Source organism: Macaca fascicularis, chromosome 5, assembly GCF_037993035.2.
Source record: "Macaca fascicularis isolate 582-1 chromosome 5, T2T-MFA8v1.1".
In the NCBI taxonomy this organism is placed as follows: Eukaryota; Metazoa; Chordata; class Mammalia; order Primates; family Cercopithecidae; genus Macaca; species Macaca fascicularis.
The window spans coordinates 87,862,982-87,884,718 of NC_088379.1; positions in this window are offsets into that span (position 1 = coordinate 87,862,982).

Genomic DNA, 21,737 nt, shown 5'->3' on the forward strand with positions numbered 1-21,737 from the left:
CTTTGCCAATTCCACAAGAACTGTCTTAGCGAAAGGCTTCTTGAGGGGAAAGCTGTAACTCAGTGAGATGATTTAACAGAACACAAAGAAGTTTCTCAGAAAGCTTCTTTCTCTTTGTTATGGGAGGATATTTCCTTTGGCCCTATAGTCTTCAAAGGGATCCGAAATATCTGTTCTCAGATTCCACAGAAATAAGGCTAGCAAAGAGACCCACGAAATACAGATGTAACTCTGTGAGATGAATTAACAGAACACTAAGCAGTTTCTCAGAAAGCTTCTTTCCAGATTTCATCTGAGGATATTTCCTTTTTCACCGTAGCCCTCTATGGGCTTCCAAATATCACTTTGCCAAATCCACAAGAACTGTCTTAGCGAAAGGCTTCTTGAGGGGAAAGCTGTAACTCTGTGAGATGATTTCAAAGAACACATAGAAGTTTCTCAGAAACCTTCTTTCTCTTTGTTGTCGGAGGACATTTCCTTTGGCCCTATAGTCTTCAAAGGGATCCGAAAAATCTGTTCTCAGATTCCACACAAATAAGGCTAGCAAAGAGATCCACGAAATACAGATGTAACTCTGTGAGTGGAAGTCACAGAACACTAAGCGGTTTCTCAGAAAGCTTCTTTCCAGATTTCATCTGAGGATATTTCCTTTTTCACCATAGCCCTCTATGGGCTTCCAAATATCACTTTGCCAATTCCACAAGAACTGTCTTAGCGAAAGGCTTCTTGAGGGGAAAGCTGAAACTCAGTGAGATGATTTAACAGAACACAAAGAAGTTTCTCAGAAAGCTTCTTTCTCTTTGTTATCGGAGGATATTTCCTTTGGCCCTGTAGTCTTCAAAGGGATCCGAAATATCTGTTCTCAGATTCCACAGAAATAAGGCTAGCAAAGAGATCCACGAAATACAGATGTAACTCTGTGAGATGAATTAACAGAACACTAAGCAGTTTCTCAGAAAGCTTCTTTCCAGATTTCATCTGAGGATATTTCCTTTTTCACCATAGCCCTCTATGGGCTTCCAAATATCACTTTGCCAATTCCACAAGAACTGTCTTAGCGAAAGGCTTCTTGAGGGGAAAGCTGTAACTCTGTGAGATGATTTCACAGAACACAAAGAAGTTTCTCAGAAAGCTTCTTTCTCTTTGTTATCTGAGGATTTTTCCTTTGGCCTTATAGTCTTCAAAGGGATCAAAATATCTTTTCTCAGATTCCACAGAAATAAGGCTAGCAAAGAGATGCACGAAATACAGATGTAACTCTGTGAGATGAATTAACAGAACACTAAGCAGTTTCTCAGAAATCTTCTTTCCAGATTTCATCTGAGGATATTTCCTTTTTCACCATAGCCTTCTATGGGCTTCCAAATATCACTTTGCCAATTCCACAAGAACTGTCTTAGCGAAAGGCTTCTTGAGGGGAAAGCTGTAACTCAGAGAGAGATGATTTTAGAGAACACAAAGAAGTTTCTCAGAAAGCTTCTTTCTCTTTGTTGTCGGAGGATATTTCCTTCGGCCCTATAGTCTTCAAAGGGATCCGAAATATCTGTTCTCAGATTCCACAGAAATAAGGCTAGCAAGGAGATCCACGAAATACAGATGTAACTCTGTGACTGGAAGTCACAGAACACTAAGCGGTTTCTCAGAAAGCTTCTTTCCAGATTTCATCTGAGGATATTTCCTTTTTCACCATAGCCCTCTATGGGCTTCCATATATCTCTTGGCCAATTCCACAAGAACTGTCTTAGCGAAAGGCTTCTTGAGGGGAAAGCTGAAACTCAGTGAGATGATTTAACAGAACACAAAGAAGTTTCTCAGAAAGCTTCTTTCTCTTTGTTTTGGGAGGATATTTCCTTTGGCCCTATAGTCTTCAAAAGGATCCGAAATATCTGTTCTCAGATTCCACAGAAATAAGGCTAGCAAAGAGACCCACGAAATACAGATGTAACTCTGTGAGATGAATTAACAGAACACTAAGCAGTTTCTCAGAAAGCTTCTTTCCAGATTTCATCTGAGGATATTTCCTTTTTCACCATAGCCCTCTATGGGCTTCCAAATATCACTTTGCCAATTCCACAAGAACTGTCTTAGCGAAAGGCTTCTTGAGGGGAAGGCTGTAACTCTGTGAGATGATTTCACAGAACACAAAGAAGTTTCTCAGAAACCTTCTTTCTCTTTGTTGTCGGAGGACATTTCCTTTGGCCCTATAGTCTTCAAAGGGATCCGAAATATCTGTTCTCAGATTCCACAGATATAAGGCTAGCAAAGAGATCTAGGAAATACAGATGTACCTCTGTGAGTGGAAGTCACAGAACACTAAGCGGTTTCTCAGAAAGCTTCTTTCCAGATATCATCTGAGGATATTTCCTTTTTCACCATAGCCCTCTATGGGCTTCCAAATATCACTTTGCCAATTCCACAAGAACTGTCTTAGCGAAAGGCTTCTGGAGGGGAAAGCTGTAACTCAGAGAGATGATTTTACAGAACACAAAGAATTTTCTCAGAAAGCTTCTTTCTCTTTGTTGTCGGAGGATATTTCCTTTGGCCCTATAGTCTTCAAAGGGATCCGAAATATCTGTTCTCAGATTCCACAGAAATAAGGCTAGCAAAGATATCGACGAAATACAGATGTAACTCTGTGAGTGGAAGTTACAAAACACTAAGCGGTTTCTCAGAAAGCTTCTTTCCAGATTTCATCTGAGGATATTTCCTTTTTCACCATAGCCCTCTATGGGCTTCCAAATATCACTTTGCCAATTCCACAAGAACTGTCATAGCGAAAGGCTTCTTGAGGGGAAAGCTGTAACTCTGTGAGATGATTTCACAGAACACAAAGAAGTTTCTCAGAAAGCTTCTTTCTCTTTGTTATTGGAGGTTTTTTGCTTTGGCCCTATCGTCTCCAAAGGGATCCGAAATATCTGTTCTCAGATTCCACAGAAATAAGGCTAACAAAGAGATCCACGAAAGACAGATGTAACTCTGTGAGTGGAAGTCACAGAACACTAAGCGGTTTCTCAGAAAGCTTCTTTCCAGATTTCATCTGAGGATATTTCCTTTTTCACCATAGCCGTCTATGGGCTTCCAAATATCACTTTGCCAATTCCACAAGAACTGTCTTAGCGAAAGGCTTTTGGAGGGGAAAGCTGTAACTCTGTAAGATGATTTCACAGAACACGAAGAAGTTTCTCAGAAAGCTTCTTTCTCTTTGTTATCGGAGGATTTTTCCTTTGGCCCTATAGTCTTCAAAGGGATCCGAAATATCTGTTCTCAGATTCCACAGAAATAAGGCTAGCAAAGAGATCCACGAAATACAGATGTAACACTGTGAGATGAATTAACAGAACACTAAGCAGTTTCTCAGAAAGCTTATTTAAATATTTCATCTGAGGATATTTCCTTTTTCACAGTAGCCCACTATGGGCTTCCAAATATCACTTTGCCAATTCCACAAGAACTGTCTTAGCGAAAGGCTTCTTGAGGAGAAAGCTGTAACTCTGTGAGATGATTTCACAGAACACAAAGATGTTTCTCAGAGAGCTTCTTTCTCTTTGTTATCGGAGGATATTTCATTTGGCCCTATAGTCTTCAAAGGGATCCGAAATATCTGTTCTCAGATTCCACAGAAATAAGGCTAGCAAAGAGATCCACGAAAGACAGATGTAACTCTGTGAGTGGAAGTCACAGAACACTAAGCGGTTTCTCAGAAAGCTTCTTTGCAGATTTCATCTGAGGATATTTCCTTTTTCACCATAGCCCTCTATGGGCTTCCAAATATCACTTTGCCAATTCCACAAGAACTGTGTCAGCGAAAGGCTTCTTGAGGGGAAAGCTGTAACTCTGTGAGATGATTTCACAGAACACAAAAGAAGTTTCTCAGAAAGCTTCTTTCTCTTTGTTATCGGAGGATTTTTCCTTTGGCCCTATAGTCTTCAAAGGGATCCGAAATATCTGTTCTCAGATTCCACAGAAATAAGGCTAGCAAAGAGATCCACGAAATACAGATGTAACTCTGTGAGATGAATTAACAGAACACTAAGCGGTTTCTCAGAAAGCTTCTTTCCAGATTTCATCTGAGGATATTTCCTTTTTCACCATAGCCCTCTATGGGCTTCCAAATATCACTTTGCCAATTCCACAAGAACTGTCTTAGCGAAAGGCTTCTTGAGGGGAAAGCTGTAACTCAGAGAGATGATTTTAGAGAACACAAAGAAGTTTCTCAGAAAGCTTCTTTCTCTTTGTTGTCGGAGGATATTTCCTTTGGCCCTACAGTCTTCAAAGGGATCCGAAATATCTGTTCTCAGATTCCACAGAAATAAGGCTAGCAAGGAGATCCACGAAATACAGATGTAACTCTGTGAGTGGAAGTCACAGAACACTAAGCGGTTTCTCAGAAAGCTTCTTTCCAGATTTCATCTGAGGATATTTCCTTTTTCACCATAGCCCTCTATGGGCTTCCAAATATCACTTTGCCAATTCCACAAGAACTGTCTTAGCGAAAGGCTTCTTGAGGGGAAAGCTGTAACTCAGTGAGATGATTTAACAGAACACAAAGAAGTTTCTCAGAAAGCTTCTTTCTCTTTGTTATGGGAGGATATTTCCTTTGGCCCTATAGTCTTCAAAGGGATCCGAAATATCTGTTCTCAGATTCCACAGAAATAAGGCTAGCAAAGAGACCCACGAAATACAGATGTAACTCTGTGAGATGAATTAACAGAACACTAAGCAGTTTCTCAGAAAGCTTCTTTCCAGATTTCATCTGAGGATATTTCCTTTTTCACCGTAGCCCTCTATGGGCTTCCAAATATCACTTTGCCAAATCCACAAGAACTGTCTTAGCGAAAGGCTTCTTGAGGGGAAAGCTGTAACTCTGTGAGATGATTTCAAAGAACACATAGAAGTTTCTCAGAAACCTTCTTTCTCTTTGTTGTCGGAGGACATTTCCTTTGGCCCTATAGTCTTCAAAGGGATCCGAAAAATCTGTTCTCAGATTCCACACAAATAAGGCTAGCAAAGAGATCCACGAAATACAGATGTAACTCTGTGAGTGGAAGTCACAGAACACTAAGCGGTTTCTCAGAAAGCTTCTTTCCAGATTTCATCTGAGGATATTTCCTTTTTCACCATAGCCCTCTATGGGCTTCCAAATATCACTTTGCCAATTCCACAAGAACTGTCTTAGCGAAAGGCTTCTTGAGGGGAAAGCTGAAACTCAGTGAGATGATTTAACAGAACACAAAGAAGTTTCTCAGAAAGCTTCTTTCTCTTTGTTATCGGAGGATATTTCCTTTGGCCCTGTAGTCTTCAAAGGGATCCGAAATATCTGTTCTCAGATTCCACAGAAATAAGGCTAGCAAAGAGATCCACGAAATACAGATGTAACTCTGTGAGATGAATTAACAGAACACTAAGCAGTTTCTCAGAAAGCTTCTTTCCAGATTTCATCTGAGGATATTTCCTTTTTCACCATAGCCCTCTATGGGCTTCCAAATATCACTTTGCCAATTCCACAAGAACTGTCTTAGCGAAAGGCTTCTTGAGGGGAAAGCTGTAACTCTGTGAGATGATTTCACAGAACACAAAGAAGTTTCTCAGAAAGCTTCTTTCTCTTTGTTATCTGAGGATTTTTCCTTTGGCCTTATAGTCTTCAAAGGGATCAAAATATCTTTTCTCAGATTCCACAGAAATAAGGCTAGCAAAGAGATGCACGAAATACAGATGTAACTCTGTGAGATGAATTAACAGAACACTAAGCAGTTTCTCAGAAATCTTCTTTCCAGATTTCATCTGAGGATATTTCCTTTTTCACCATAGCCTTCTATGGGCTTCCAAATATCACTTTGCCAATTCCACAAGAACTGTCTTAGCGAAAGGCTTCTTGAGGGGAAAGCTGTAACTCAGAGAGAGATGATTTTAGAGAACACAAAGAAGTTTCTCAGAAAGCTTCTTTCTCTTTGTTGTCGGAGGATATTTCCTTCGGCCCTATAGTCTTCAAAGGGATCCGAAATATCTGTTCTCAGATTCCACAGAAATAAGGCTAGCAAGGAGATCCACGAAATACAGATGTAACTCTGTGACTGGAAGTCACAGAACACTAAGCGGTTTCTCAGAAAGCTTCTTTCCAGATTTCATCTGAGGATATTTCCTTTTTCACCATAGCCCTCTATGGGCTTCCATATATCTCTTGGCCAATTCCACAAGAACTGTCTTAGCGAAAGGCTTCTTGAGGGGAAAGCTGAAACTCAGTGAGATGATTTAACAGAACACAAAGAAGTTTCTCAGAAAGCTTCTTTCTCTTTGTTTTGGGAGGATATTTCCTTTGGCCCTATAGTCTTCAAAAGGATCCGAAATATCTGTTCTCAGATTCCACAGAAATAAGGCTAGCAAAGAGACCCACGAAATACAGATGTAACTCTGTGAGATGAATTAACAGAACACTAAGCAGTTTCTCAGAAAGCTTCTTTCCAGATTTCATCTGAGGATATTTCCTTTTTCACCATAGCCCTCTATGGGCTTCCAAATATCACTTTGCCAATTCCACAAGAACTGTCTTAGCGAAAGGCTTCTTGAGGGGAAGGCTGTAACTCTGTGAGATGATTTCACAGAACACAAAGAAGTTTCTCAGAAACCTTCTTTCTCTTTGTTGTCGGAGGACATTTCCTTTGGCCCTATAGTCTTCAAAGGGATCCGAAATATCTGTTCTCAGATTCCACAGATATAAGGCTAGCAAAGAGATCTAGGAAATACAGATGTACCTCTGTGAGTGGAAGTCACAGAACACTAAGCGGTTTCTCAGAAAGCTTCTTTCCAGATATCATCTGAGGATATTTCCTTTTTCACCATAGCCCTCTATGGGCTTCCAAATATCACTTTGCCAATTCCACAAGAACTGTCTTAGCGAAAGGCTTCTGGAGGGGAAAGCTGTAACTCAGAGAGATGATTTTACAGAACACAAAGAATTTTCTCAGAAAGCTTCTTTCTCTTTGTTGTCGGAGGATATTTCCTTTGGCCCTATAGTCTTCAAAGGGATCCGAAATATCTGTTCTCAGATTCCACAGAAATAAGGCTAGCAAAGATATCGACGAAATACAGATGTAACTCTGTGAGTGGAAGTTACAAAACACTAAGCGGTTTCTCAGAAAGCTTCTTTCCAGATTTCATCTGAGGATATTTCCTTTTTCACCATAGCCCTCTATGGGCTTCCAAATATCACTTTGCCAATTCCACAAGAACTGTCATAGCGAAAGGCTTCTTGAGGGGAAAGCTGTAACTCTGTGAGATGATTTCACAGAACACAAAGAAGTTTCTCAGAAAGCTTCTTTCTCTTTGTTATTGGAGGTTTTTTGCTTTGGCCCTATCGTCTACAAAGGGATCCGAAATATCTGTTCTCAGATTCCACAGAAATAAGGCTAACAAAGAGATCCACGAAAGACAGATGTAACTCTGTGAGTGGAAGTCACAGAACACTAAGCGGTTTCTCAGAAAGCTTCTTTCCAGATTTCATCTGAGGATATTTCCTTTTTCACCATAGCCGTCTATGGGCTTCCAAATATCACTTTGCCAATTCCACAAGAACTGTCTTAGCGAAAGGCTTCTGGAGGGGAAAGCTGTAACTCTGTAAGATGATTTCACAGAACACGAAGAAGTTTCTCAGAAAGCTTCTTTCTCTTTGTTATCGGAGGATTTTTCCTTTGGCCCTATAGTCTTCAAAGGGATCCGAAATATCTGTTCTCACATTCCACAGAAATAAGGCTAGCTAAGAGATCCACGAAATACAGATGTAACACTGTGAGATGAATTAACAGAACACTAAGCAGTTTCTCAGAAAGCTTATTTAAATATTTCATCTGAGGATATTTCCTTTTTCACAGTAGCCCACTATGGGCTTCCAAATATCACTTTGCCAATTCCACAAGAACTGTCTTAGCGAAAGGCTTCTTGAGGAGAAAGCTGTAAATCTGTGAGATGATTTCACAGAACACAAAGAAGTTTCTCAGAGAGCTTCTTTCTCTTTGTTATCGGAGGATATTTCCTTTGGCCCTATAGTCTTCAAAGGGATCCGAAATATATGTTCTCAGATTCCACAGAAATAAGGCTAGCAAAGAGATCCACGAAAGACAGATGTAACTCTGTGAGTGGAAGTCACAGAACACTAAGCGGTTTCTCAGAAAGCTTCTTTGCAGATTTCATCTGAGGATATTTCCTTTTTCACCATAGCCCTCTATGGGCTTCCAAATATCACTTTGCCAATTCCACAAGAACTGTCTTAGCGAAAGGCTTCTGGAGGGGAAAGCTGTAACTCAGAGAGATGATTTTACAGAACACAAAGAATTTTCTCAGAAAGCTTCTTTCTCTTTGTTGTCGGAGGATATTTCCTTTGGCCCTATAGTCTTCAAAGGGATCCGAAATATCTGTTCTCAGATTCCACAGAAATAAGGCTAGCAAAGATATCGACGAAATACAGATGTAACTCTGTGAGTGGAAGTTACAAAACACTAAGCGGTTTCTCAGAAAGCTTCTTTGCAGATTTCATCTGAGGATATTTCCTTTTTCACCATAGCCCTCTATGGGCTTCCAAATATCACTTTGCCAATTCCACAAGAACTGTCATAGCGAAAGGCTTCTTGAGGGGAAAGCTGTAACTCTGTGAGATGATTTCACAGAACACAAAGAAGTTTCTCAGAAAGCTTCTTTCTCTTTGTTATTGGAGGTTTTTTGCTTTGGCCCTATCGTCTCCAAAGGGATCCGAAATATCTGTTCTCAGATTCCACAGAAATAAGGCTAACAAAGAGATCCACGAAAGACAGATGTAACTCTGTGAGTGGAAGTCACAGAACACTAAGCGGTTTCTCAGAAAGCTTCTTTCCAGATTTCATCTGAGGATATTTCCTTTTTCACCATAGCCGTCTATGGGCTTCCAAATATCACTTTGCCAATTCCACAAGAACTGTCTTAGCGAAAGGCTTTTGGAGGGGAAAGCTGTAACTCTGTAAGATGATTTCACAGAACACGAAGAAGTTTCTCAGAAAGCTTCTTTCTCTTTGTTATCGGAGGATTTTTCCTTTGGCCCTATAGTCTTCAAAGGGATCCGAAATATCTGTTCTCAGATTCCACAGAAATAAGGCTAGCTAAGAGATCCACGAAATACAGATGTAACACTGTGAGATGAATTAACAGAACACTAAGCAGTTTCTCAGAAAGCTTATTTAAATATTTCATCTGAGGATATTTCCTTTTTCACAGTAGCCCACTATGGGCTTCCAAATATCACTTTGCCAATTCCACAAGAACTGTCTTAGCGAAAGGCTTCTTGAGGAGAAAGCTGTAACTCTGTGAGATGATTTCACAGAACACAAAGATGTTTCTCAGAGAGCTTCTTTCTCTTCGTTATCGGAGGATATTTCCTTTGGCCCTATAGTCTTCAAAGGGATCCGAAATATCTGTTCTCAGATTCCACAGAAATAAGGCTAGCAAGGAGATCCACGAAATACAGATGTAAATCTGTGAGTGGAAGTCACAGAACACTAAGCGGTTTCTCAGAAAGCTTCTTTCCAGATTTCATCTGAGGATATTTCCTTTTTCACCATATCCCTCTATGGGCTTCCAAATATCACTTTGCCAATTCCACAAGAACTGTCTTAGCGAAAGGCTTCTTGAGGGGAAAGCTGTAACTCAGTGAGATGATTTAACAGAACACAAAGAAGTTTCTCAGAAAGCTTCTTTCTCTTTGTTATGGGAGGATATTTCCTTTGGCCCTATAGTCTTCAAAGGGATCCGAAATATCTGTTCTCAGATTCCACAGAAATAAGGCTAGCAAAGAGACCCACGAAATACAGATGTAACTCTGTGAGATGAATTAACAGAACACTAAGCAGTTTCTCAGAAAGCTTCTTTCCAGATTTCATCTGAGGATATTTCCTTTTACACCGTAGCCCTCTATGGGCTTCCAAATATCACTTTGCCAAATCCACAAGAACTGTCTTAGCGAAAGGCTTCTTGAGGGGAAAGCTGTAACTCTGTGAGATGATTTCACAGAACACAAAGAAGTTTCTCAGAAACCTTCTTTCTCTTTGTTTTCGGAGGACATTTCCTTTGGCCCTATAGTCTTCAAAGGGATCCGAAAAATCTGTTCTCACATTCCACACAAATAAGGCTAGCAAAGAGATCCACGAAATACAGATGTAACTCTGTGAGTGGAAGTCACAGAACACTAAGCGGTTTCTCAGAAAGCTTCTTTCCAGATTTCATCTGAGGATATTTCCTTTTTCACCATAGCCCTCTATGGGCTTCCAAATATCACTTTGCCAATTCCACAAGAACTGTCTTAGCGAAAGGCTTCTTGAGGGGAAAGCTGAAACTCAGTGAGATGATTTAACAGAACACAAAGAAGTTTCTCAGAAAGCTTCTTTCTCTTTGTTTTGGGAGGATATTTCCTTTGGCCCTATAGTCTTCAAAGGGATCCGAAATATCTGTTCTCAGATTCCACAGAAATAAGGCTAGCAAAGAGACCCACGAAAGACAGATGTAACTCTGTGAGATGAATTAACAGAATACTAAGCAGTTTCTCAGAAAGCTTCTTTCCAGATTTCATCTGGGGATATTTCCTTTTTCACCATAGCCCTCTATGGGCTTCCAAATATCACTTTGCCAATTCCACAAGAACTGTCTTAGCGAAAGGCTTCTTGAGGGGAAAGCTGTAACTCTGTGAGATGATTTCACAGAACACAAAGAAGTTTCTCAGAAACCTTCTTTCTCTTTGTTGTCGGAGGACATTTCCTTTGGCCCTATAGTCTTCAAAGGGATCCGAAATATCTGTTCTCAGATTCCACAGATATAAGGCTAGCAAAGAGATCCAGGAAATACAGATGTACCTCTGTGAGTGGAAGTCAAAGAACACTAAGCGGTTTCTCAGAAAGCTTCTTTCCAGATATCATCTGAGGATATTTCCTTTTTCACCATAGCCCTCTATGGGCTTCCAAATATCACTTTGCCAATTCCACAAGAACTGACTTAGCGAAAGGCTTCTGGAGGGGAAAGCTGTAACTCAGAGAGATGATTTTACAGAACACAAAGAATTTTCTCAGAAAGCTTCTTTCTCTTTGTTGTCGGAGGATATTTCCTTTGGCCCTATAGTCTTCAAAGGGATCCGAAATATCTGTTCTCAGATTCCACAGAAATAAGGCTAGCAAAGATATCGACGAAATACAGATGTAACTCTGTGAGTGGAAGTTACAGAACACTAAGCGGTTTCTCAGAAAGCTTCTTTCCAGATTTCATCTGAGGATATTTCCTTTTTCACCATAGCCCTCTATGGGCTTCCAAATATCACTTTGCCAATTCCACAAGAACTGTCATAGCGAAAGGCTTCTTGAGGGGAAAGCTGTAACTCTGTGAGATGATTTCACAGAACACAAAGAAGATTCTCAGAAAGCTTCTTTCTCTTTGTTATTGGAGGATTTTTGCTTTGGCCCTATCGTCTCCAAAGGGATCCGAAATATCTGTTCTCAGATTCCACAGAAATAAGGCTAGCAAAGAGATCCACGAAAGACAGATGTAACTCTGTGAGTGGAAGTCACAGAACACTAAGCGGTTTCTCAGAAAGCTTCTTTCCAGATTTCATCTGAGGATATTTCCTTTTTCACCATAGCCGTCTATGGGCTTCCAAATATCACTTTGCCAATTCCACAAGAACTGTCTTAGCGAAAGGCTTCTGGAGGGGAAAGCTGTAACTCTGTAAGATGATTTCACAGAACACGAAGAAGTTTCTCAGAAAGCTTCTTTCTCTTTGTTATCGGAGGATTTTTCCTTTGGCCCTATATTCTTCAAAGGGATCCGAAATATCTGTTCTCAGATTCCACAGAAATAAGGCTAGCAAAGAGATCCACGAAATACAGATGTAACACTGTGAGATGAATTAACAGAACACTAAGCAGTTTCTCAGAAAGCTTATTTAAAGATTTCATCTGAGGATATTTCCTTTTTCACAGTAGCCCACTATGGGCTTCCAAATATCACTTTGCCAATTCCACAAGAACTGTCTTAGCGAAAGGCTTCTTGAGGAGAAAGCTGTAACTCTGTGAGATGATTTCACAGAACACAAAGAAGTTTCTCAGAGAGCTTCTTTCTCTTTGTTATCGGAGGATATTTCCTTTGGCCCTATAGTCTTCAAAGGGATCCGAAATATCTGTTCTCAGATTCCACACAAATAAGGCTAGCAAAGAGATCCACGAAAGACAGATGTAACTCTGTGAGTGGAAGTCACAGAACACTAAGCGGTTTCTCAGAAAGCTTCTTTGCAGATTTCATCTGAGGATATTTCCTTTTTCACCATAGCCCTCTATGGGCTTCCAAATATCACTTTGTCAATTCCACAAGAACTGTGTCAGCGAAAGGATTCTTGAGGGGAAAGCTGTAACTCTGTGAGATGATTTCACAGAACACAAAGAAGTTTCTCAGAAAGCTTCTTTCTCTTTGTTATCGGAGAATTTTTCCTTTGGCCCTATAGTCTTCAAAGGGATCCGAAATATCTGTTCTCAGATTCCACAGAAATAAGTCTAGCTAAGAGATCCACGAAATACAGATGTAACACTGTGAGATGAATTAACAGAACACTAAGCAGTTTCTCAGAAAGCTTATTTAAATATTTCATCTGAGGATATTTCCTTTTTCACAGTAGCCCACTATGGGCTTCCAAATATCACTTTGCCAATTCCACAAGAACTGTCTTAGCGAAAGGCTTCTTGAGGAGAAAGCTGTAACTCTGTGAGATGATTTCACAGAACACAAAGATGTTTCTCAGAGAGCTTCTTTCTCTTTGTTATCGGAGGATATTTCATTTGGCCCTATAGTCTTCAAAGGGATCCGAAATATCTGTTCTCAGATTCCACAGAAATAAGGCTAGCAAAGAGATCCACGAAAGACAGATGTAACTCTGTGAGTGGAAGTCACAGAACACTAAGCGGTTTCTCAGAAAGCTTCTTTGCAGATTTCATCTGAGGATATTTCCTTTTTCACCATAGCCCTCTGTGGGCTTCCAAATATCACTTTGCCAATTCCACAAGAACTGTGTCAGCGAAAGGCTTCTTGAGGGGAAAGCTGTAACTCTGTGAGATGATTTCACAGAACACAAAAGAAGTTTCTCAGAAAGCTTCTTTCTCTTTGTTATCGGAGGATTTTTCCTTTGGCCCTATAGTCTTCAAAGGGATCCGAAATATCTGTTCTCAGATTCCACAGAAATAAGGCTAGCAAAGAGATCCACGAAATACAGATGTAAATCTGTGAGATGAATTAACAGAACACTAAGCAGTTTCTCAGAAAGCTTCTTTCCAGATTTCATCTGAGGATATTTCCTTTTTCACCATAGCCCTCTATGGGCTTCCAAATATCACTTTGCCAATTCCACAAGAACTGTCTTAGCGAAAGGCTTCTTGAGGGGAAAGCTGTAACTCAGAGAGATGATTTTAGAGAACACAAAGAAGTTTCTCAGAAAGCTTCTTTCTCTTTGTTGTCGGAGGATATTTCCTTTGGCCCTATAGTCTTCAAAGGGATCCGAAATATCTGTTCTCAGATTCCACAGAAATAAGGCTAGCAAGGAGATCCACGAAATACAGATGTAACTCTGTGAGTGGAAGTCACAGAACACTAAGCGGTTTCTCAGAAAGCTTCTTTCCAGATTTCATCTGAGGATATTTCCTTTTTCACCATATCCCTCTATGGGCTTCCAAATATCACTTTGCCAATTCCACAAGAACTGTCTTAGCGAAAGGCTTCTTGAGGGGAAAGCTGTAACTCAGTGAGATGATTTAACAGAACACAAAGAAGTTTCTCAGAAAGCTTCTTTCTCTTTGTTATGGGAGGATATTTCCTTTGGCCCTATAGTCTTCAAAGGGATCCGAAATATCTGTTCTCAGATTCCACAGAAATAAGGCTAGCAAAGAGACCCACGAAATACAGATGTAACTCTGTGAGATGAATTAACAGAACACTAAGCAGTTTCTCAGAAAGCTTCTTTCCAGATTTCATCTGAGGATATTTCCTTTTACACCGTAGCCCTCTATGGGCTTCCAAATATCACTTTGCCAAATCCACAAGAACTGTCTTAGCGAAAGGCTTCTTGAGGGGAAAGCTGTAACTCTGTGAGATGATTTCACAGAACACAAAGAAGTTTCTCAGAAACCTTCTTTCTCTTTGTTTTCGGAGGACATTTCCTTTGGCCCTATAGTCTTCAAAGGGATCCGAAAAATCTGTTCTCACATTCCACACAAATAAGGCTAGCAAAGAGATCCACGAAATACAGATGTAACTCTGTGAGTGGAAGTCACAGAACACTAAGCGGTTTCTCAGAAAGCTTCTTTCCAGATTTCATCTGAGGATATTTCCTTTTTCACCATAGCCCTCTATGGGCTTCCAAATATCACTTTGCCAATTCCACAAGAACTGTCTTAGCGAAAGGCTTCTTTAGGGGAAAGCTGAAACTCAGTGAGATGATTTAACAGAACACAAAGAAGTTTCTCAGAAAGCTTCTTTCTCTTTGTTTTGGGAGGATATTTCCTTTGGCCCTATAGTCTTTTAAGGGATCCGAAATATCTGTTCTCAGATTCCACAGAAATAAGGCTAGCAAAGAGACCCACGAAAGACAGATGTAACTCTGTGAGATGAATTAACAGAATACTAAGCAGTTTCTCAGAAAGCTTCTTTCCAGATTTCATCTGGGGATATTTCCTTTTTCACCATAGCCCTCTATGGGCTTCCAAATATCACTTTGCCAATTCCACAAGAACTGTCTTAGCGAAAGGCTTCTTTAGGGGAAAGCTGTAACTCTGTGAGATGATTTCACAGAACACAAAGAAGTTTCTCAGAAACCTTCTTTCTCTTTGTTGTCGGAGGACATTTCCTTTGGCCCTATAGTCTTCAAAGGGATCCGAAATATCTGTTCTCAGATTCCACAGATATAAGGCTAGCAAAGAGATCCAGGAAATACAGATGTACCTCTGTGAGTGGAAGTCAAAGAACACTAAGCGGTTTCTCAGAAAGCTTCTTTCCAGATATCATCTGAGGATATTTCCTTTTTCACCATAGCCCTCTATGGGCTTCCAAATATCACTTTGCCAATTCCACAAGAACTGACTTAGCGAAAGGCTTCTGGAGGGGAAAGCTGTAACTCAGAGAGATGATTTTACAGAACACAAAGAATTTTCTCAGAAAGCTTCTTTCTCTTTGTTGTCGGAGGATATTTCCTTTGGCCCTATAGTCTTCAAAGGGATCCGAAATATCTGTTCTCAGATTCCACAGAAATAAGGCTAGCAAAGATATCGACGAAATACAGATGTAACTCTGTGAGTGGAAGTTACAGAACACTAAGCGGTTTCTCAGAAAGCTTCTTTCCAGATTTCATCTGAGGATATTTCCTTTTTCACCATAGCCCTCTATGGGCTTCCAAATATCACTTTGCCAATTCCACAAGAACTGTCATAGCGAAAGGCTTCTTGAGGGGAAAGCTGTAACTCTGTGAGATGATTTCACAGAACACAAAGAAGATTCTCAGAAAGCTTCTTTCTCTTTGTTATTGGAGGATTTTTGCTTTGGCCCTATCGTCTCCAAAGGGATCCGAAATATCTGTTCTCAGATTCCACAGAAATAAGGCTAGCAAAGAGATCCACGAAAGACAGATGTAACTCTGTGAGTGGAAGTCACAGAACACTAAGCGGTTTCTCAGAAAGCTTCTTTCCAGATTTCATCTGAGGATATTTCCTTTTTCACCATAGCCGTCTATGGGCTTCCAAATATCACTTTGCCAATTCCACAAGAACTGTCTTAGCGAAAGGCTTCTGGAGGGGAAAGCTGTAACTCTGTAAGATGATTTCACAGAACACGAAGAAGTTTCTCAGAAAGCTTCTTTCTCTTTGTTATCGGAGGATTTTTCCTTTGGCCCTATATTCTTCAAAGGGATCCGAAATATCTGTTCTCAGATTCCACAGAAATAAGGCTAGCAAAGAGATCCACGAAATACAGATGTAACACTGTGAGATGAATTAACAGAACACTAAGCAGTTTCTCAGAAAGCTTATTTAAAGATTTCATCTGAGGATATTTCCTTTTTCACAGTAGCCCACTATGGGCTTCCAAATATCACTTTGCCAATTCCACAAGAACTGTCTTAGCGAAAGGCTTCTTGAGGAGAAAGCTGTAACTCTGTGAGATGATTTCACAGAACACAAAGAAGTTTCTCAGAGAGTTTCTTTCTCTTTGTTATCGGAGGATATTTCCTTTGGCCCTATAGTCTTCAAAGGGATCCGAAATATCTGTTCTCAGATTCCACAGAAATAAGGCTAGCAAAGAGATCCACGAAAGACAGATGTAACTCTGTGAGTGGAAGTCACAGAACACTAAGCGGTTTCTCAGAAAGCTTCTTTGCAGATTTCATCTGAGGATATTTCCTTTTTCACCATAGCCCTCTATGGGCTTCCAAATATCACTTTGTCAATTCCACAAGAACTGTGTCAGCGAAAGGATTCTTGAGGGGAAAGCTGTAACTCTGTGAGATGATTTCACAGAACACAAAGAAGTTTCTCAGAAAGCGTCTTTCTCTTTGTTATCGGAGGATATTTCCTTTGGCCCTATAGTCTTCAAGGGATCCGAAATATCTGTTCTCAGATTCCACAGAAATAAGGCTAGCAAAGAGATCCACGAAAGACAGTTGTAACTCTGTGAGGTGAATTAACAGAACACTAAGCAGTTTCTCAGAAAGCTTCTTTCCAGATTTCATGTGAGGATATTTCCTTTTTCACACTAGCCCTCTATGGGCTTGCAAATATCACTTTGCCAATTCCACAAGAACTGTCTTAGCGAAAAGCTTCTTGAGGGAAAAGCTGTAACTCTGTGAGATGATTTCACAGAACACAAAGAAGTTTCTCAGAAAGCTTCTTTCTCTTTGTTATCGGAGGATATTTCCTTTGGCCCTATAGTCTTCAAAGGGATCCGAAATATCTGTTCTCAGATTCCACACAAATAAGGCTAGCAAAGAGATCCACGAAATACAGATGTAACTCTGTGAGATGAATTAACAGAACACTAAGCAGTTTCTCAGAAAGCTTCTTTCCAGATTTCATCTGAGGATATTTCCTTTTTCACCATAGCCCTCTATGGGCTTCCAAATATCACTTTGCCAATTCCACAAGAACTGTCTTAGCGAAAGGCTTCTTGAGGGGAAATCTGTAACTCTGTGAGATGATTTAACAGAACACAAAGAAGTTTCTCAGAAAGCTTCTTTCTCTTTGTTATCTGAGGATTTTTCCTTTGGCCCTATAGTCTTCAAAGGGATCAAAATATCTTTTCTCAGATTCCACAGAAATAAGGCTAGCAAAGAGATCCACGAAATACAGATGTAACTCTGTGAGATGAATTAACAGAACACTAAGCAGTTTCTCAGAAATCTTCTTTCCAGATTTCATCTGAGGATATTTCCTTTTTCACCATAGCCCTCTATGGGCTTCCAAATATCACTTTGCCAATTCCACAAGAACTGTCTTAGCGAAAGGCTTCTTGAGTGGAAAGCTGTAACTCTGAGACATGATTTTACAGAACACAAAGAAGTTTCTCAGAAAGCTTCTTTCTCTTTGTTGTCGGAGGATATTTCCTTTGGCCCTATAGTCTTCAAAGGGATCCGAAAAATCTGTTCTCAGATTCCACAGAAATAAGGCTAGCAAAGATATCCACGAAATACGGATGTAAGTCTGTGAGTGGAAGTCACAGAACACTAAGCGGTATCTCAGAAAGCTTCTTTCCAGATTTCATCTGAGGATATTTCCTTTTTCACCATAGCCCTCTAAGGGCTTCCAAATATCACTTTGCCAATTACAAAAGAACTGTCTTAGCGAAAGGCTTCTTGAGGGGAAAGCTGTAACTCTGTGAGATGATTTCACAGAACACATAGAAGTTTCTCAGAGAGCTTCTTTCTCTTTGTTATCGGAGGATATTTCCTTTGGCCTTATAGTCTTCAAAGGGATCCGAAAGATCTGTTCTCAGATTCCACAGAAATAAGGCTAGCAAAGAGATCCAAGAAATACAGATGTAACTCTGTGAGACGAATTAACAGAACACTAAGCAGTTTCTCAGAAAGCTTCTTTAAAGATTTCATCTGAGGATATTTCCTTTTTCACCATAGCCCTCAAGGGTCTTCCAAATATCACTTTGCCAATTCCACAAGAACTGTCTTAGCCAAAGGATTCTTGAGGGGAAAGCTGTTACTCTGTGAGATGATTTCTCAGAACACAAAGAAGTTTCTCAGAAAGCTTCTTTCTCTTTGTTATCCGAGGAATTTTCCTTTGGCTCTATAGTCTTCAAACGGATCAAAATATCTGTTCTCAGATTCCACAGAAAAAGGCTAGCAAAGAGATCCACGAAATACAGATGTAAATCTGTGAGATGAATTAACAGAACACTAAGCAGTTTCTCAGAAAGCTTCTTTAAAGATTTCATCTGAGGATATTTCCTTTTTCACCATAGCCCTCTATGGGCTTCCAAATATCACTTTGCCAATTCCACAAGAACTGTCTTAGCGAAAGGCTTCTTGAGGGGAAAGCTGTAACTCTGTGAGATGATTTCACAAAACACAAAGAAGTTTCTCAGAAAGCTTCTTTCTCTTTGTTATCCGAGGAATTTTCCTTTGGCCCTATAGTCTTCAAACGGATCAAAATATCTGTTCTCAGATTCCACAAAAGTAAGGCTAGCAAAGAGATCCACGAAATACAGATGTAACTCTGTGAGTGGAAGTCACAGAACACTAAGCGGTTTTTTCAGAAAGCTTCTTTCCAGATTTCATCTGAGGATATTTCCTTTTTCACCATAGCCCTCTATGGGCTTCCAAATATCACTTTGCCAATTCCACAAGAACTGTCTTAGCGAAAGGCTTCTTGAGGGAAAAGCTGTAACTCTGTGAGATGATTTCACAGAACACAAAGAAGTTTCTCAGAAAGCTTCTTTCTCTTTGTTATCCGAGGAATTTTCCTTTGGCCCTATAGTCTTCAAAGGGATCAAAATATCTATTTTCAGATTCCACAGAAATAAGGCTAGGAAAGAGATCCACGAAATACAGCTGTAACTCTGTGAGATGAATTAATAGAACACTTAGCAGTTTCTAAGAAAGCTTCTTTCCAGATTTCATCTGAGGATATTTCCTTTTTCACCATAGTCCTCTATGGGCTTCCAAATATCACTTTGCCAATTCCACAAGAACTGTCTTAGCGAAAGGCTTCTTGAGGGGAAAGCTGTAACTCTGTGAGATGATTTCACAGAACACAAAGAAGTTTCTCAGAGAGCTTCTTTCTCTTTGTTATCGGAGGATATTTCCTTTGGCCCTATAGTCTTCAAAGGGATCCGAAATATCTGTTCTCAGATTCCACAGAAATAAGGCTAGCAAAGAGATCCACGAAAGACAGGTGTAACTCTGTGAGATGAATTAACAGAACACTAAGCAGTTTCTCAGAAAGCTTCTTTCCAGATTTCATGTGAGGCTATTTCCTTTTTCACCATAGCACTCTATGGGCTTCCAAATATCACTTTGCCAATTACACAAGAACTGTCTTAGCGAAAGGCTTCTTGAGAGGAAAGCTGTAACTCTGTGACATGATTTCACCGAACACAAAGAAGTTTCTCAGAAAGCTTCTTTCTCTTTCTTATTGGAGGATATTTTCTTTGGTCCTATAGTCTTCAAAGGTATCCGTAATATCTGTTCTCAGATTCCACAGAAATAAGGCTAGCAAAGAGATCCACGAAATACAAATGTAACTCTGTGTGATGAATTAACAGAACACTAAGCAGTTTCTCAGAAAGCTTGTTTCCAGATTTCATCTGAGGATATTTCCTTTTTCACCATTGCCCTCTATGGGCTTCCAAATATCACTTTGCCAATTCCACAAGAACTGTCTTAGCGAAAGGCTTCTTGAGGGGAAAGCTGTAACTCTGTGAGATGATTTCACAGGACACAAAGAAGTTTCTCAGAAAGCTTCTTTGTCTTTGTTATCGGAGGATTTTTCCTTTTGTCCTATAGTCTTCAAAGGGATCCGAAATATCTGTTCTCAGATTCCACAGAAATAAGGCTAGCAAAGAGATCCACGAAAGACAGATTTAACTCTGGGAGATGAATTAACAGAACACTAAACAGTTTCTCAGAAAGCTTCTTTCCAGATTTCATCTGAGGACATTTCCTTTTTCACCGTAGCCCTCTATGGGCTTCCAAATATCACTTTGCCAATTCCACAAGAACTGTCTTAGCGAAAGGCTTCTTGAGGGGAAAGCTGTAACTCTGAGAGTTGATTTAACAGAACACAAAGAAGTTTCTCAGAAAGCTTCTTTCTCTTTGTTGTCGGAGGATATTTCCTTTGGCCCTATAGTCTTCAAAGGGATCCGAAATATCTGTTCTCAGATTCCACAGAAATAAGGCTAGCAAAGATATCCACGAAATACAGATGTAACTCTGTGAGTGGAAGTCACAGAACACTAAGCGGTTTCTCAGAAAGCTTCTTTCCAGATTTCATCTGAGAATATTTCCTTTTTCACCATAGCCCTCTATGGGCTAACAAATATCACTTTGCCAATTCCACAAGAACTCTCTTAGCGAAAGACTTCTTGAGGGGAAAGCTGTTACTCTGTGAGATGATTTCACAGAACACAAAGAAGTTTCTCAGAAAGCTTCTTTCTCTTTGTTATCGGAGGATATTTCCTTTGACCCTATAGTCTTCAAAGGGATCCGAAATATCTGTTCTCAGATTCCACAGAAATAAGGCTAGTAAAGAGATCCACGAAATACAGATGTAACTCTGTGAGATGAATTAACAGAACACTAAGCAGTTTCTCAGAAAGCTTCTTTCCAGATTTCATCTGAGTATATTTCCTTTTTCACAATAGCCCTCTACGGGCTTCCAAATATCACTTTGCCAATTCCACAAGAACTGTCTTAGCGAAAGGCTTCTTGAGGGGAAAGCTGTAACTCTGAGAGATGATTTTACAGAACACAAAGAAGTTTCTCAGAAAGCTTCTTTCTCTTTGTTGTCGGAGGATATTTCCTTTGGCCCTATAGTCTTCAAAGGGATCCGAAATATCTGTTCTCAGATTCCACAGAAATAAGGCTAGCAAAGAGATCCACGAAAAACATATGTAACTCTGTGAGTGGAAGTCACAGGACACTAAGCGGTGTCTCAGAAAGCTTCTTTCCAGATTTCATGTGAGGATATTTCCTTTTTCACCATAGCCCTCTATGGGCTTCCAAATATCACTTTGCCAATTCCACAAGAACTGTCTTAGCGAAAGGCTTCCTGAGGGGAAAGCTGTAACTCTGTGAGATGATTTCACAGAACACAAAGAAGTTTCTCAGAGAGCTTCTTTCTCTTTGTTATCGGAGGATATTTCCTTTGGCCCTGTAGTCTTCAAAAGGATCCGAAATAACTGTTCTCAGATTCCAGAGAAATAAGGCTAGCAAAGAGATCCAAGAAATACAGATGTAACTCTGTGAGATGAATTAACAAAACACTAAGCAGTTTCTCAGAAAGCTTCTTTCCAGATTTCATCCGATAATATTTCCTTTTTCACCATAGCCCTCTATGGGCTTCCAAATATCACTTTGCCAATTCCACAAGAACTGTCTTAGCGAAAGGCTTCTTGAGGGGAAACTGTAACTCTGTGAGATGATTTCACAGGACACCAAGAAGTTTCTCAGAAAGCTTCTTTCTCTTTGTTATCCGAGGAAT